Source organism: Rousettus aegyptiacus, unplaced genomic scaffold, assembly GCF_014176215.1.
Source record: "Rousettus aegyptiacus isolate mRouAeg1 unplaced genomic scaffold, mRouAeg1.p scaffold_m13_p_4, whole genome shotgun sequence".
In the NCBI taxonomy this organism is placed as follows: Eukaryota; Metazoa; Chordata; class Mammalia; order Chiroptera; family Pteropodidae; genus Rousettus; species Rousettus aegyptiacus.
This window is the reverse complement of record NW_023416307.1, coordinates 136,752,715-136,769,941: the sequence shown is the minus strand read 5'-3', so window position 1 is coordinate 136,769,941 and position 17,227 is coordinate 136,752,715. Positions and strand designations below refer to the sequence as shown.

Sequence of the window (17,227 nt, the reverse complement as noted above, 5' to 3'; positions counted from 1 at the left end):
CCAGAAATTGCTTGATATACATCTCTAATATAAATGCCATCTGTTATTTTATATGTCTTTTTACAACTATATTCATTTCTCAAAATGTTACTTAGCACTAACAATACTTGTAGAAACTGAACAGAAACTGGATTAATGATCACCAATAGTTGAAGATCTCAAAAAATAAAATTTGTCCATCCTTTTCTATTCATTGTAAGTCACTATCAGGCCCCTTGCTCTTTTTGTTCTATTTTATTCTAGTCTTTTTCAACATTTAATAAATTATCTGTTTCACCATAGTCCTAGAAACTAGGACAATAGAGGGATTTGTTCCTGGCCAGATGAGCAAAGGAATTGGGGAAAGAAGTAATTTGTATTAGTTTGTTCTTGAGCCATTTTTGGTTTTCATGGTCTCTTGTATTCTGCCTTTCTTAATAGTTGCTATTTGGTATTCTCTTCTGCTGAATCCTAGTCTCTATGTTAATTAACTGTAGTAGTTGTGATGAACTACAAATACATTACCTTTCTTAGATGTCCATATGGCCAAAGATCTCTATATAGATGAAATGAACCTACACACTCATTTTATCTTCTTCGCATTCAAAGTTTCTTATGACGACTAGGTTTGGAGTGGCTTTTTTTTTTTTTTTTTTCCATTGTGACCTAAAGGAGAATGAAATGCATGCTGCAAATTGCATACTACATTTGGATCATGTTGCTGGAATTTCTTTTGTGACCTTTGAACTGGAACTTGAAATGATGGATGCATTCCTTCATACTTTATGATTCTCTCCATAATCTAGCTACTGTTCTAGAACACTATACTGACATCCAAGATTCTAGGCCAGATTCACCTTTTTCAAGCCTGACAAAACCCATTTTATTTTATTTTATTTATTTTATTTTATTATTATATTTACACCTACAGCACCAGGTCTTCCTAGGTGGTCTCCCATCCAAGTACTAACCATGCCTGACCCTGCTTAGCTTTTGAGATCAGATGGATCAGGTGTGTTCAGGGTGGCATGGCCATAAACTGACAAAACCCATTTTAAATGCAAAGTACTGCCTCTGGGATCTGTTGTCTCAGTCCAAATTTGTGCTTTGATGTAAATTGAATCAGATAGTAGTAAAGGTTGCAGTCATTTGGGGAACTCATTCCATGTGAGGAGGGAACTGAGGAGGGCAAATGGAAGCATGGGATGCTGTGAGGGTTTAATTTTCTCTGTCCATATATGATTTTCAGTGATACTTTCAGAAGCAGAAAGAGAACTTTTAAGAATTGCCCATGTAATTGTGATTCACTTTTTATTGGGAGCTTTTAAATTTCTTACGTAGAAAACCTGTGGAAATTGATGTATAGCAAATTTATTCTTATCAGATTTAGTGGACTATAAGGTCTGTCTCTACAACTTTAAAGCTTTTCTTAGATTCCCTTATAAATAAGGTTTCAGAAGGTAGTCTCTGAACAGGCTTTATCCATTTCCCAAGCAGAGCTTATTTTCTCTGCATCAGTGAACTTGTCATGATAATCAACTTTTTTGTCCCAACCATCAATCACTCTTGATTACAGCTGGATAGAAGTTCTGTACTGTTGATCAGCTCATCAGTGCACATAATATTACACCTGGAGGCCAGTAGAAATCATCCCTCGATGGGAAAAGTGTTTTCCTTCAAGGCTTTTGTCAATGGTTTTATCATTTACATTTGGTTCTCATTGAGTTGTCATGTCTGTCTCTGACTCTATCTGCTGCTCTCTCATATAAAATATTCTCCTGAAATAGCTTTCAAAGTCTGGTTGATAATTTGTACTTTATTGTTATTATCATGCTTTTGCCTTCTTATTGCAAAAAAAGTAGCTTATGATCTATTGTTTCTTTATTTTCGTATTAACATTTTCTCATTCTTAATGTAGTTATTGTAGAAATTAAAATCACATGAATTATAATTCAATGAATATTCAGTACTTCGGTAAGAAACAGTTTAGCATATGTTTTACTCGAATGTTTGCAAGTCTAATTTTGTTGATTTTTAATGGTTTCCTAAGTTAGGCTTTTTGTTTTATGTTTTTACTTGGGCTAGGGAATATTTATCTTTAATTTTCATCTTATTTTAAGTAACACTAACTAGCTGTCTTCATGGTTTAAAAAGAGAAGTAAATGTTTTAAATCAGTTGCTCAGTCAGCATTATTCTCAGCTGTGTCTGTAATATAGGTTATATGCAGTAAATGTGTTTCTTATTTCTCTAAGCCAACTCATATTTCTTAAAATAGTAGCATTTTTAGAGCAGTACTAGAGTAATGATAGAGCATTATCCTGGTAAAATATTTATTGATTTCATAAAGAATTTAAAATAAATATCTGATTAAATAAACATTTAATATGTCCTTTGTGTATTACAAAAAGACATTTTTTCTCTTGTATTTTGTGATAGTTTTATGACTTCTTAAAATCTGGAGCAAGAATTTAGAGACATATAAAAGGTATTTTAACATTTAAAGTGCAAAGTATAAGGAAAACTGAATAGAATATGAAATTATAGGCTAACATGGATTTGATTAGAAATCATGCCTCACTATTAAAGGGATTAATTTGAGAAACCTAAAATTTCTTCTATTGCTGGACTTTCTGTGATAATAATATATTTTGATTTTTTATTTTTATTATTTTTATTTTTATTTATTTTTTAAATAAATTTATTTATTTATTTTATTATGACATTAGTTAACGAAATCCAGTAAGTTTCAGGTGTACAATTTAACAGTAAGGCATATATATGTATTGCATTGTGTGTTCCCCTCCCATAGTTAGATTTCTTTCTGTCACCACATATTTGATCCCTTTTACCCCATCTCCCTCCCCCTTGCCCCTTTCCTCCTACCCTCTGGTAACCACTAGTCTATTGTCCATGTTCATGAGTCTCTGTTTGTCCAGTTCATTTGTTGCCTTTAGGTTTATATCCCACATATAAGTGATATCATGTGATTTTCAACTTTTTCTATCTCGCTAATTTTACTTGGCATGATTATCTTGAGGTCCATCCATGTTGTCACAAATGGCAGTATTTCATCTTTTCTCATGATCGAGTAATATTCCATTATATATACGTATTATACCTTCTTTAGATATATTTTTATTTTTGAGTGGAATAGGACAACAAAAAGAGATTGCTGTTTTCATTTGATGTCAATATTTTGATATTATTAGTTCTTGCTTTAATCTGTTACAAAAGAAAAAACAAGTGTAAATTGCATCACTTGATGAGGAAGTGATCCATGTAGAAACAAACCACACAATGACGAATGGGATTGGATTTTGAAAAGCCGGGCTAGGAGTTCAAACTGGTTCATGGTATATCTATGGTCATGAATCTTCCCAAGATAGGAGCTGATCAATTTAGTCAAAGGTACTTTGTCATTATGAAGGTTTAACAATTATGTGAATATTTTGCAGAACCCACTCTTGTATTGTTTTATTAGCAGTCAACAAACTGGTTCTTGTCATGAAGAATAGGTCAAAATAGTTCATCTCTTTTTAGACCAAAGAGGCTAGTCAAATGGTTTGTCACAAGGAACTTATCATCTTAGCCTGCTGAATGCTTTTTTATTCTTATAAACAAACAGTAGTCACAGTGTATGACCTGATGCTTCACCTTGAAAATCAGTCTAAACAGCCATGTTTGTATATTCATAAAACATACAGATTGGCTAAAATTTTATTACCATTTATTAGAGACCAATTAGAACTGACAGATCTTTATTTTAAATAAATAATTTAAGAAAGAGTTTTCTCTGTCTGTTTCTGCCTTTGTCCCTCTCTTTCTCTCCCTTGCTCTCTCTCTTTCCAATATTTTCACTGTGGGAATGTTTAGTTATATTTTAATTCTATTAGCACCTCACATGCTGGTAGAAAATTTTGGGGAAGTGACACGTTTGTGGTGGGATCAGATTACTAAAATTTTGACCACATCATCTCCTCTAATTTGTTGCTGATTTTTAAATTGAAAAAAAAAAATGCCAATATTAAAACCTCAGTGGAAACAGAGGTTCTATTAAAGATATTTCATGTACAGAATCCAGTTTCTTTTTTTAAACAAATTCCTAGGCCACTGAAGAATATCGAAAGAGGGGACGTTAACATACCTCCCTCTCATAAAGAGATGTATTCTCTATAAAATGTTTTCATTTCTATTCCACATAAGAATGATTTCAGTATTTGGAGGTAGAAGAGAAGAATATATAAATTTCAAGATGACATCCATGTTTATATCTGCAGCTGAAATCACTTTCTCAACTTCATACTCAAATATCAACTGCTCACTCAGTATCTTCAAATCTAAAATGTTCAAAACTGAAAGCCATGGCCTACTCCCTCAAATCTGCTCTATAGACAGCATTTCTCCAATAACGGCTACTCCATCTTTCTGGTTCATCTTCCTCCTCACAACCTATATTTAATACCATATAAATCCTGTTAGTTCTACCTCTAAAACATATCCAGGTTCTGACCACATTTCACCATCTTCATGTTAACCACTCCGGTTCAAGCCATCATCTCTCATCTAGATTATTATAAACATCCCTCTTAATCATTCTCCCTATTTCTACTCATTTTAGAAATGTAAGTTTAAAGATGGAAGTTGGCTTATCTGTTTTAAACCTTCCAATGGTGGTGCGTTTCACTTAGAATGAAAGGCAAAATCCTTAGAATGGCTACACAGCTTCATGAAATGTGACCTCCTGATGTTTTCTGGCCTCATATTCTTCCTCGTCTCTCACTCTTTCTGTCCTCACTCACTCCTCTGCAGCCATAGTGGCCTCCTTGGCAGGGCTGGGGCTGGGATGAGGCAAGTGAGGCACTTGGATGCAAAATTTAGGGTTGCTGAAAAACGCAGTAATTAAGACAGATAATAAATATTAAAAAGATAAAATTGGCAAACTGAATCATAGGCTGACTGCCTATTTTTATAAATAAATTTTATAAAATTTATGAAAGTTGAGTTAGGAGTTCAAACTGAGCCAGGCAAGTGAGGCAGAGTTGTACAAGTGCTGGATCAGATCCTGTCTTATTTAAAATTTTGATATTTTGTTGCCATGGATTTTTTTTATTGCTTTAACTCAATTTTTTTTTTAAAAAAATATTGAGTTAAAATGTTATTCATCTTGATTACTGAGTCTTTTTAATATTCATTTAATTTTTTCTCCCAAGGTAAGTAATTTGCTTATCTCAACCTAGTACCAGCTCTGCCCTTAATATATCTTGAATACACCAGGCTCACTCCTACCCTTAGGCCTTTTCATAGACTCTCCTCCCTGCTTGGTTACTCTTCCTCAGATTTGTACGTGATATGATTCCTTTAAGCTTTACCTAAATGGTACCACATCGTAATGCTTACTATATCCACTGTATTTAGAATTTTAATTTGTCTTCCCTACCCTTCTTACCTGATGGCTTTTCTCCTAAGAATAATTACCTTCTAATATACTAAATAATTTACTTTTTATTATATTTATTGACTACTGCCAATTACTATGTAAGCTCTATTGGATCAAAGATTTTTGCCTATTTGGTTCATTGTTTTATCCAAGTAGTTAGAGCAGTGCTTAATGAATAGTTCTTAGTAAATATTTATTGAGCACACATATTGATGACTAAATGTATATCATGATGTTGACCAGTTATATATATCCAAGCTTTATTTCACCCAATCTTTATAATATTTCAGCCCTCTCCCAATTTGTCTCCCTCCTCTTTTCTGCTCACACATAAAAGCCCATACCCCATGACATGAAATGGAGACCTTCTTAGGAAAGATGGAACTAGCTGCCTTTCCTTCTGTTCATCCTCAGTGAATGAATACTGTCCTTTCCCCTGTGAACTTAGTTTATTTCCTGGCATCATAGTATTTGGTGTGTCCATGGATATTAGATAGTTTCACAGTGAATGTGGGCTTTTCTTGGTATCTTAATACCAAACATATTGTTAGGCTCCTCTATCTGTACTGTGTCAACAAACAAGATAAATAACCAATTATGTGGATTCTCACATGTCAACTTGGGCAGTAGTAAATGAAATAGAAGTGTACTGTATTTTCAGAAAATTTGCCACTGTTTGATCACCAATAATATTTAAGGTAATCAAGGGCTTTGACAATGCCTATTCTTGGAGAACATAGGGGAATATTTGTTAAGCGTAATAGATTCAGCTCCAGCTCCAACTCCCTGTTATGATTGTGGGGAACACACAATATTTTCCTAATCATTCCTGAAGCCCCCACCTTCTTCACCCACAGACTAAAATAGATAGCTGTGTATCTAAGAAAAAGAGAGGTGACAATAATGGGATAGGGTCAGAGAAATGCAGGTCCACAGCCATGATTAGTGGATCGATTTGGTTTTTCCTTTGTGTTTGTTGGTTCATGTGAAACAGTGAGCACATGTGAGAGTGACTAGTTAGAGGCACATCATGGATAAAGAGAGTTTCTAGTCTAATTATCAAAGTTAGCTACAAGTGTTTCTCTGTTGCATACAAAGCCAAACTGAAAGAACAACAAAAAATTAAAGTGGATATATTTTCCCCTTTCTAATTCTTTACTCATTATAGCAATTTTCCATTATTCTTACTCTAAGAATTCTTTGAATTGATTTGCAGTTCCACAAGACCCATTCTCCATGCAGATAGAAACGTACTTTTTTCTATTGCATTATCTCTGACAGTTGCCAAAGGATAAGATCTTCATAGTTATTACACAAGCTTAGGTTTCTTTAGTAACTCAATGGAATAATAAGAAACTTCCTAATAATCAGGACAGACTTTTCTAAGATTTTGTTCAGCTAAAGAGACGAGGATCAAAACTGTGGAATGATTTAGTGAACTCTTCATATATTAGGTATTCTAGAAAGTCGCTGTTAGCTGGCAGTTACATGAATAAAAAGAAAAAAAGACTGCCAACTTTAACTGATAAATAATAGCTAGAGTAACAGCATTTTTTAGAGACAGGATCAATGATAGGTGGAAACGTTTCTACTTTCTTGACATCATAAAGCATTCTAGGCAAATCGTTTCCTCCCAGTTGCCTTGTCCTTTAAATGATTTAGCCTAAAGAAGTAGAATTATAGATACTAAGAAGACATTATCTGAAATTAGTTTGTACATCTGTCTTCTGTTCTCAATTTTACTTATGTAGAAAAGAGAATTGGGACAGATTTTAAACACCTGGACCTTCTTTCCATGTGACTGCAATCCTCCCTATAGGAGCAATTGCTCAAAAGAGAACAAATGGCACCTAAGTCTTTCTTCTTCCATAATACTAGAGGGCATCAGGAGTGTCTTTCGTGAACCAGTACTTCAAAAGCCATCCGTCACTAAAACAGTTTTCCCATAGATTAAGGACTAGATTTGCATTCTAAATTAGTACTTCCAACAGCTGCTGTAAGATAACTTGGCTGTAAGTTAAGAGTTTGCGTTTGATCATCTGCCAGTGAAGATCATAAAATTCAACTTGGCAACGGAATTTAGGAAAAGAGGTCTCCTCAGCCCAGCTGTGCTTATCTGAGTGAGCGGCATGTGTAAAAGCACTACTCCAGCTCTCTTCTTCTCTGGTCAGCATGTGAATGATTTGCTGTTGAGTAAGTTGAACTTAGTTCCAGTTTCTTTGTGTCAGAGAGCTGAACCCACCTTTTGTTCGATATTGGAGAGTGGGGGATGGAAGATTACATTAAGCCTGCTGTAGTAAACATTTTAGAGTGTGATTGGAGCAATCTGGTCAAATCTTTGGATGATCCCTTGATAAATGACTAAGACCATTGTTTCAGGTTTGCACCTAATCTGCATTGCAAGTTCAAATGAGATAGGAGTTATTTTCCAGATTACTATTTGTTCCAGCTCTTGATATGGAAAGACTTGTATCTGACTAATCCTGTGTCAGTGCTTATTAGTGGTGTGAGACTGAGCAAGATTTTTACCTTCTATGAATCTCAGATTCTGCGTTGTACAGTGAAGATGATAATACTAACACAAATCAGATGTCTGTGAGTATTAAAGGAGATATCGTAAGCAAAGCCGTTGATTCATAGTAGGTATTTAGAGTCAATTTTCTTTCCTTTTTACATTCAATATTGGCATATAAATAGCAATTTTTTCATACTCAGTATCTTCAAAAAATCACAAGTTATGTGTGTGTGGCAGGGGTTGCTAGATGTCCAATACTACTTCCATCTTTCTCAATTAGATAATTAAGTGTTAATTTGGCACTGCCAGTGTACTCTATCCTTTTGGCCGATTCTTCCTTTCAAGGAAGTTTCGAACATGCATAGTCATTAAGTTATTTTTAATAAATTAATAATATAAATTAATTCTGAAAGCAATTTATAGATTAACTCAGTAACTGACAGGTTGATTTTGGGTTCTCTCTCTTGCTTTCTAATTCAAAGCCACAAGATCTTGTGTAATAAATGCATGTTTGACCTAACATTTTTCGAAAATGGTATCCGGTGAGTTGCGGCGTAGGCCTCAGACAGTTGGCATTTGGCGTCGTATGGATGGATAATAAATACACAGCTGTAGTTATAAATAAATCTATATACCATTGACAGACTCACGAAAGGTTTACTGCTATAAGATTAGTAGAGGATGAATGGAGTTCAAATGCTTAGGGCACCAAAATGTTTCTCAAAAAGAACTGGCCCTTATTCTCAAATATAAGAAGACCATTAGCATGGGCAAAAAAGAAAAAAAAACCACGTATTTTCCAACTGATAAGCAGTTGCATGGTACTTGTGGTTTTTTAAGTGGGGAAAAGTTTCTTGTGTCAGCAATTCATGCGACAGGCCAATGATAAAGTGACTTCCTGTGCTCATGTTAAATGGTGAAGTGCTTATTTGCCAGTCCATTGGGAAGATTTAGAGCTGCAGCCTCCTGGGTGAGGGCCACGGGAGATTTGGTAGTACATCAGTAATTCCTGGGACCTGTGATGGCTTGTGGCCTTGTTTGTCACTGTAGCTTTATGCATAACTTATCAATTTATGGCAATGATTATATCCATCTTCACGGAATACAGACTCAGGGTTTGAGTCACAAGATCTTTAACCCTTGAATTTCTGGACCTCTGCGAAGCAGTTGCACAAACTCTCTAAAAATCAGAGGTTAGTAATATTTTGGAGTGTCAAATAATGAATTTTATAGGCTATTTGTCTTATTAAATGCTTTGATTTATGTCCTTATGTGCAGTACCAAGATAGCTTCTGGCCATCATAGGCATTTAATAAGCATTGAATGAACTCAATATATGCTGGGGTGAACTGGTGAAGGATAAACAGAAACATGAAAAGGAAAGTGACCCTGGAAGTTGCTGGATCTATTACTCTTTGGAATATGTACTTAGAATATCATACTGTGGACGAATGACATATAAACTGTGTATAAATGCTGCCTGTATTTGTTTCAGATATAGGATGTAGATATTTTCGTTTTAAAAGTATTTTTCATTATTCATATTGGAACTGCAGCCAGAAGAAATCCAAAGTGTTTCGTTTTTAAGAATATCTTAAAATTTAATCTAATTATCAGAAATCTATATTTAGTTAAATATGATATTGAATAGACTGAATTTTTTGCAACACGTACGATTCATCGCTCTATTCTCCTTCCCACACACATCTTTTCATAAATCCCTCCCCTACTGCTGATGTACTAGAAGGGGCATACGCAATTGCTCATTTTATAGGTAAAAAATGACCAAATGCCAATAATTTAATATGATTCATACATATGTGCTTACAAATACATTTTGGTCATTCTAATGTCAATCCAGTGTGGGAGGAATATACTTCATCTGAAAGCAAATTGTTTTTTTGGTCTTTTTTTTAAAATAAAAATCTTGAAATCACCTAAAAGCCTTGTAACCTGCTCCAAAATTGTCTGTGTCAAAATAATCAAAGTGTCCTGAGCAATAGTAGATATAATTATCATGTATTGAGAACTTAATGTTTTTAGATTCACGAGTTCCTTTAATCTTTATGATACCATGCTCACCAGGGGCAGGAACTGAGTCTGTTTTTTCCACCAGTACAGCCCTAGTGTCTAGCACAGAGTTTTGAACACAGTATGAATTTTAATATTTGATGCAAGAAAGAACAAACAAACAACCCTGCATTGTTGCTTCTACTTTGCCAATGAGAAGCTTCAACTTTAAAAAGGCAATATAAATTCCCCTTATTTATCATCATACCAGAAATTAAAAGAAAAAATAAATTTTGAATGTCATTTCAAGTAATTTGACAAGAATTAAAATATTCAAGGAAGAAAAGGGAATGTTTCTGAAATAACATATCTTGCTTCCTGTTTTTTTTTTTCAAATGTATTATAATAGTGGATATAACATTTTAACTGAAAGGTACCTATGAGAGCATTCCTTTTATCCATCCCTTCTCCTTGAGTCTCTATGGTTCCAAAGAAAGTTCTCAGTAACTATCAGAAGAGGAATCAACTAACATCTGTGGGGCAGAAGACCAAGAAGTTGAGGATCATTTTCCCATCTCCTTCTACTCCTAGCTTATAGCAGAGCAGCTCCTCTCTACTCTGTATTTACATACAAGTAAGAACAATTACCTTGCAAGAACTTTTAAGAACATAGCTATGCCTGTAACATAAGGTTGGGAAGATCTAGCCCATTGCTAGTAAGGATAACAAATATTAGATGGCAATGCATGTTCACAATTTTCTTTACCTCTTCTATCTAGTCACTGATCAGTTCATAATGCCATCCATTAGTCCCTTTGGATGGGAATCAGAGATTTCTTCCTCTCTGGTCCCCTCTTCTTCATTTCTTATTTTACTGGGTATATTACCCCCTCTGGCAAGTCATTCTCTCTGAACTTCCCCCAGAGCTGACTCGTAGTCAGCTCTCCATTGTGTTTTCCTTTAGATGTAACTGCTGCAGGGAAGGGCAACTTTAGGTCTTGCATCCTCTGGGCTCTGGAAGAGGGACTTAGACTTCTCAACTTTCTTAGAATGAAATACCCATAAAACAAACATTTTTTCCCTCCTCATGATGAGGGTCTGCTTTAGCATGCCTCTTATGAGTTATGAAAACACTCTTAACATATTTTTTTCCTACCTTGCTAAGACTACTACTATTTTCTCTTCCTGTTAGTGTAAAGTAGACCCGATTAGGGGTAGTTAGTTCAGTTTCCTAAAGGTGGATGAATCTGAGATTTGGATGCAGAAAAAGCTAGCTATTGTGAAAAAGCGTGCTATTGTGATAGAGATTAAGTAAATCAAAGACCAGAATGGAGACTCCAAAACTCCTCATTAATATTTAGTCTTTGTCCAAGGAACTTAAATTTTGCTTCTCTAATTTGATCTTCACAAAGTAAAAAAATAGCCTTTTCCATAATAATTTCTCAAATGAGAAAACTGAAGTTTGGAGAATAGTAGCTTGCTTAAGGTCCATGATTGGAAGGCTAAAATTTAAACTCAGGATGATTAAATTCAAACTTAATTTCATTCCATCTTACTTAGAATAAGACAACATCTAATGATTAGCTCATAGATTTGGCATCGTGGTCTCCTGGATTGTATTAAGATTTATACAAGAATTTATTCATTTTTTGAATTTACACACCTATCTCAAGGCAATGTTTCTTATCTCCTTCACTTGAAGATAGAGAAAAATGACTGAATGTTTGCAAAAGGAACTTGAGATCTATTGATGAAATTCATGTAAGATTGTAAAAAAAGGATAATGAGATTATCTGTCTCCTGAAAAGATTTTTTAAAAAGACATAGGTAAATTATTTTACATTTTTAAGCTTTCTACGTATGTGATGAGAAAGGACAGCCAGGAGAAATGAAGAAACATAAAAAGTTACAGATTTAAAGAGTTCCTGAAATAAAAGTAGTACTTATTTTTGAAGTGCATGATATTAAAATCTTACGAAGTTTCATCAATCATTTGTACAGCCTCTTTAGGAGGAGCAAGGTCTTTTGATTTATTCTGTCAAAGTCAAATAGGATGTCAGAAACTAAAATTCCATTGCATCGTCTAAGAAGACAGATACTCCCTGGCTTTGATGAAGGACTGAGACAACCCTCCAGTCATGTTTCTGCCTTTAGTTTCAGATAAAGAGAGCATTTGGGGAAACTGGGTATGCCAACTATGATGGCTTATTAAGAAATGATAAGGGATTATATAGAAAGGGTGATTTGGGTCTATTCAGATCTATGGTTCAGCCCCTCTCATAGATATTTATTTATTCTAGGCTATCCAAAATAAAACCCAAAGAGGCCCAAAGATATATTGTATTTCCTGTTTCTCCTAAGATCACAGAACATGTAGATTTTCAGAGTACTCTGGTGCATTTAGGCAAAGATCAGCTAACAAATAAATTTTGAACACTTAATTGTGCCTTTCTGCTCACACTCCCTCTCTTCTTTCCCTTGGCTAGGAACTCTGTATTTTTTTAGATTTAAAACATAATAAGAAGGTAGATGCATTTATTAGGTTAATATAACTCTTGCTGTCCTATGAATCAATCAAAAAATGTATCATGGCTCTAATAATAGACATTTAAATTTCGCTTTATGTAAAATCCAAAATATGTATTCTTCATCCATTGGCACATCTCTTCCCAGTGGTGATTCAGTATTCCAGGCCTTTACATCTCGTTGACTTAACATCTTTAATGTGTAGCTTCCAAATGGCTATGCTTGTTTGCATAAAATAGGTAAAAGGGGAAAGAATGTGGAAAATTATGCTTGGGAAGTTTTAGTAAACCAAGTCTGGATATATTGAAGATCACTTCCACTCACACTCATTGTCTATAATGCAATCACATAGCCACGCAAGTATGAGAGTAGCATAGTCCAACGGTGTGCCAAGAGGAAGAAATAAGTGTCTTCTGTGAGTTCCTAATATTGTACCGCAGAAAGTAGCTAGAATATTACAAAAATGTTCTGTTTAGTTTCTGTGGTAAAAGACAGTGGGTCATAGAAGAAGATAGGGAATCAGTTTTATCAGAAATACACTTTTTAAAATTTTTTCTCCCCTTCCTGGATATTTAATTTTGTGAAATATCTGCATTGAAGACAAAAATATTTGAAAAATTCTTTATGATGTAATAGAAGGATCATGACCTTGGAAACAGGAAGACCTGGTTTCAAATCTTTCCTGTATGGCTTACTCCATATGGACCTTGAGCAAGTTACTTAAAAATTATGAACTTCAATTTCCTCATCTGTAAAATGAATATAATAATATCTAATTTTGAGGGGGAACTATGAACTTTTCATTAAGCCCCTTAAACAGAACATAGAATATATTAGTTGGAAAATATTTGGTAGCTGTAACAACAGTTTCTTCTTATCCACGCTTTTCCTTTTCATTGTTTTAGTCACCTGCAGTCAACTGCACTCCAAAAATATTAAAATGAAAATTTGAGAAGTAAACAATTTATAAATGTTAATTGTGCACTGTTCTGAATAGTCTGATGAAATCTAGCATCATCCTGCTCCATCTCACCTGGAACGTCAATCACTACTTTGTCCAGCATATTCTTGCTGGACATCATACCACCTGTTAGTTCCTTAGTAGCCTTCTAGGTTATCTGATCAACTGTCCTGTTATCACAGTGCTTATGTTCTAGTAACCCTTATTTTACTTAATAATGACCTCAAAGCCATTTATATAACTTTTCTTACAGTATATTTTTGTAATTGTTCTATTTTATTATTAGTTATTATTTGTTAATCTCTTAACTGTGCCTAATTTATAAATTAAACTTTGTCATTGGTATGTATGTATAGGAAAAAACATAGCATATATAAAGTTCAAGTAACTCTTATTTTACTTAAATGGCCCAAAGCTCAAGAGTAGTGATGCTAGCAATTTAGATACGCCAGAGAAGCCTTAAAGCACTTCCTTTAAGTGAAAAGGTAAATATGTACAGGAAAAAGCATAATATATATAGTGTTGAGTAACACTTGCAGTTTCAGGCATCTTTGGTGGGTCTTGGAACGTACCTTGTGCAGATAACGGCGTACTACTCTACTGTTACTATTAGGGCAACTCCAAATTCTTTTTTCCTCACCTGAAAATCTATGGAAAGATTATATACTAGTTATGTTAACACTAAGCTGTTGTAACAAATAGACCCTTAATTAGAGATTTGCATACTGATTATTTTATATTATTTCTTCTTTTTATTTCAACTCTTGAAATTTTCTACTTTATGGACTTTACCAAAAAAAAAAAGTATTTTAAGATAACTCATTGATGTTTTTAAAAATATTAACTGATTTTTGTGCTTTTAGAAATGACAGACTCAAAATGCAGATCTATTTCCAGATGTACACTTATAATGTGGAAACATATATTAGTAAAGTAAAACAAGGAAATAAATAGTGCTGAGTTCAGAATGACAGTTTCAGATGGGTGAAGTTTTCATCTGGAGGCCACCTGAACTGACAACTCTGTGACCAAGTATTCAGATCTTTTATTCCCTACCTTTCCAAATTTTGTTGTTCCAATTAATTGATTTAGCATCAAATTATCCTTTCCTGTATCATCAGCAATGTACATGTTGCAAAATTCAATGGACGTTTTGTGTTCTCTTTTTACCTGACATGGCAGTGGTAGTCAATTCCCTTTCACAAGCTATTAAGTCTCTTGGCTTCCCTGATACCAGATTCTTCAGACTTTTATCCTATTTCCATTACTGAATCTTCTTCATCTCCTCTCTGGCTCCACTTCCTGCAATGCCTATCTATATGTTGGGATGCCCCACAGCATATGCATTGGTTGAAAACATAAATATTTAAATGAACAGGTAAATAAATAAATCTAATTTTAACATAAAAGAGTTATGCTAATAATGGGAGTTTCAGGAACTAGGAACACAATGAGCCGAGGAACCTGTAAGAACCCTTCCACTTGGAAGGTTGTTTATAGGACTCACCGAGAAAAGGTGAAAGCACAACTTTGAATAACCAACCTCAGAGAACAGGGGCTCCACAATTCCTTATTGAAAACTAAACCTTGGAATAATTTTGCAAACTTTGTGCTTGATTTTTTTCTTGCTTTCCATGAAGCTTGAATCACTGGATCATTCTTGGAGTTCTTTTGTTGTTTTTAACACATTAAATTAGCTCATTACAGCTGAATATGTAGTGGAAAATAGCATCTGTTTACACTGTAATAATATAAAAATTACTTACCAGTAACAGAATAAAGAGCAATTTGCAAAAGCTAATCATATTTGTGCACTTGTCTGCAAAAAAGTAAATTGTTAATATATGCCCAAGGGGAGAAGTCTCTTGCTGGCTTGTACAGTGGAAGCAGTGATATTAACAAGCCTCACTTAGACAAGTCTTGTATTTAAGATTGGGTCCAAAATATCCATCTTGCCATGAAAATATAAATGTTTATTAATTTTGTTAATTGACTTGACCTTGGTAAATTCAAACAATTTAGAGATTCAAATAATATCATCGAAAATCCTATGGTTAGAAATTTCTTCATATTTACAAAGTCAAAGTTTTAATAATTTTTACTTAGAAAAACTCTTTGACTTTTTTTAGTGTTAATCATAAATACTATTCGAAAACATGTCAGATGAAGCCCCTGCTTTGATATCATCCCCCAGAAATTGAAATTAAAGGCCTGTTTTAAAATTGAAAATTAACTTTGAAAATGTTGAAAAAATATAGGCTAGAATTTTAGTTTTAGTAATCTAAGTTATAGCTTTTTATTTCTTCACAGGTAGAAGCTGAGTGCTTAAATTTTATAGATACTGAGACTTTTAAATGTTATAAAATTTATAAAAATATAATTTATAGAATAAACTCTTTCTCCTTTGTTCATCACAGAGACAGATAGCATTGATTTTTTTTTTCCTCCTATGTTTATCAGGGGGAGAGAAAGAAACCTATATGACATTAATTTTTAAATTCCTTTTTTCTAGATGCCAGGATGAAACCTATTCAATTAAAATAGTCTTACTTCGGACATGTTAATAATATTCATTAAGCACAGCTCTCTTTTATATTTAGTCAGCCCTTGATTATTGCCTCGTTGCTTTTGACCTACCCTTTAATAAGTTTCTCGTAAATGACTAATTTCATCCACTACAATTTTATCTGAGGGAACAACTGACTGTCAGGTTTGGAGGCCACCTCATTGTAGCCTTCTATAGTCAGACTTTACCAATCCTCATTTTACTGCTCTAGTGATAGAATTTTTACTTTTATGAATCTAGCCTCTGGAGGCCAAATACTGAGATATAATATTCTATATAGCAGAGAGAAATGAGTCCTTTCTTTCTAGTTAACTTACTTTGGTGTGAAGATGAAAAGAGAATGACTCATTCTCTGGCTGAAATTGAAGATTTTAAACATTTTAAGAAAATACTTTTTAAAAAAGCTAAGTGATGAAGTATACTTTAGCTCAATGAAGAATTTGGAAATATGTTATCTCATACACTGTCAGTTGGAGTTTTAGTTCATTCATTCAAATGTCGCAGCTGATTAAAGATTGTGTTTCAGTGTTTAAATAGGAAAAAAAATATTTTATTTGCCTTTGAAATGGCATTTCCCAGTGGCTTTGGTTACCATCTGTTGCTGATAACTCCACAATATAGCTACAGCCTAGAATTCACCTCTAAACTCCAGACCATATAGCTAATTACAGAGCCCACAATTTACTTAGACCTGTTAAAGACCCCTCAAACTCAACATACCCCAACCCAACCTATGATTTCTCCCCAAACGTCTGGACTTCTTTAAATATCAACAGTTCTAGGAAATAGTACCTCCAATCATACATTTGCAAGAAGCAGAAACCTGTGAGGCATCTTTGAGACTACCCCTCAAGATTCTCCATCAGTTCTTGACATTTTTAATTTACATAATAATCAAATGTGTGTAGTCCTCTCTCTGCTTTCACTGTCATCATTCAGTTCTTAGCTTTGGATATCTCTCCTCTGGACCTCTACAGTAATAATCCAATGCTCTTCTCTTCCCCCATGCTTCCCCTCCCCTTCCTCATCTAGCCTCTTTGTGTCTGCTAAAGTGATCTCATAAAAAAAAAAATGCAAACATGTCTATGTGTCTGTATTGCTTAAAACCTTAGAGAGGCCTTACCTTTGAACAAAGAGTAAAAAACATAATTCTTAACCTAGCCCACGAGGCCCTCTGCAAGAGCTGACTTATGCCCAGTAATACTTTCTGATGCCTGAAGCCTTTGCATTTT

General features: G+C 34.1%; 1 protein-coding gene and 1 pseudogene across 3 annotated transcripts in view; one reads left to right on the top strand and one right to left on the bottom strand.

Moving 5' to 3' along the window:
* The window catches only part of ZNF385D (zinc finger protein 385D), a 721,959-nt gene that overhangs the window by 609,853 nt on the left and 94,879 nt on the right, over positions 1-17,227 (top strand). The window lies entirely within an intron of this gene.
* On the bottom strand, positions 902-1,019 carry LOC118602505 (annotated as a pseudogene).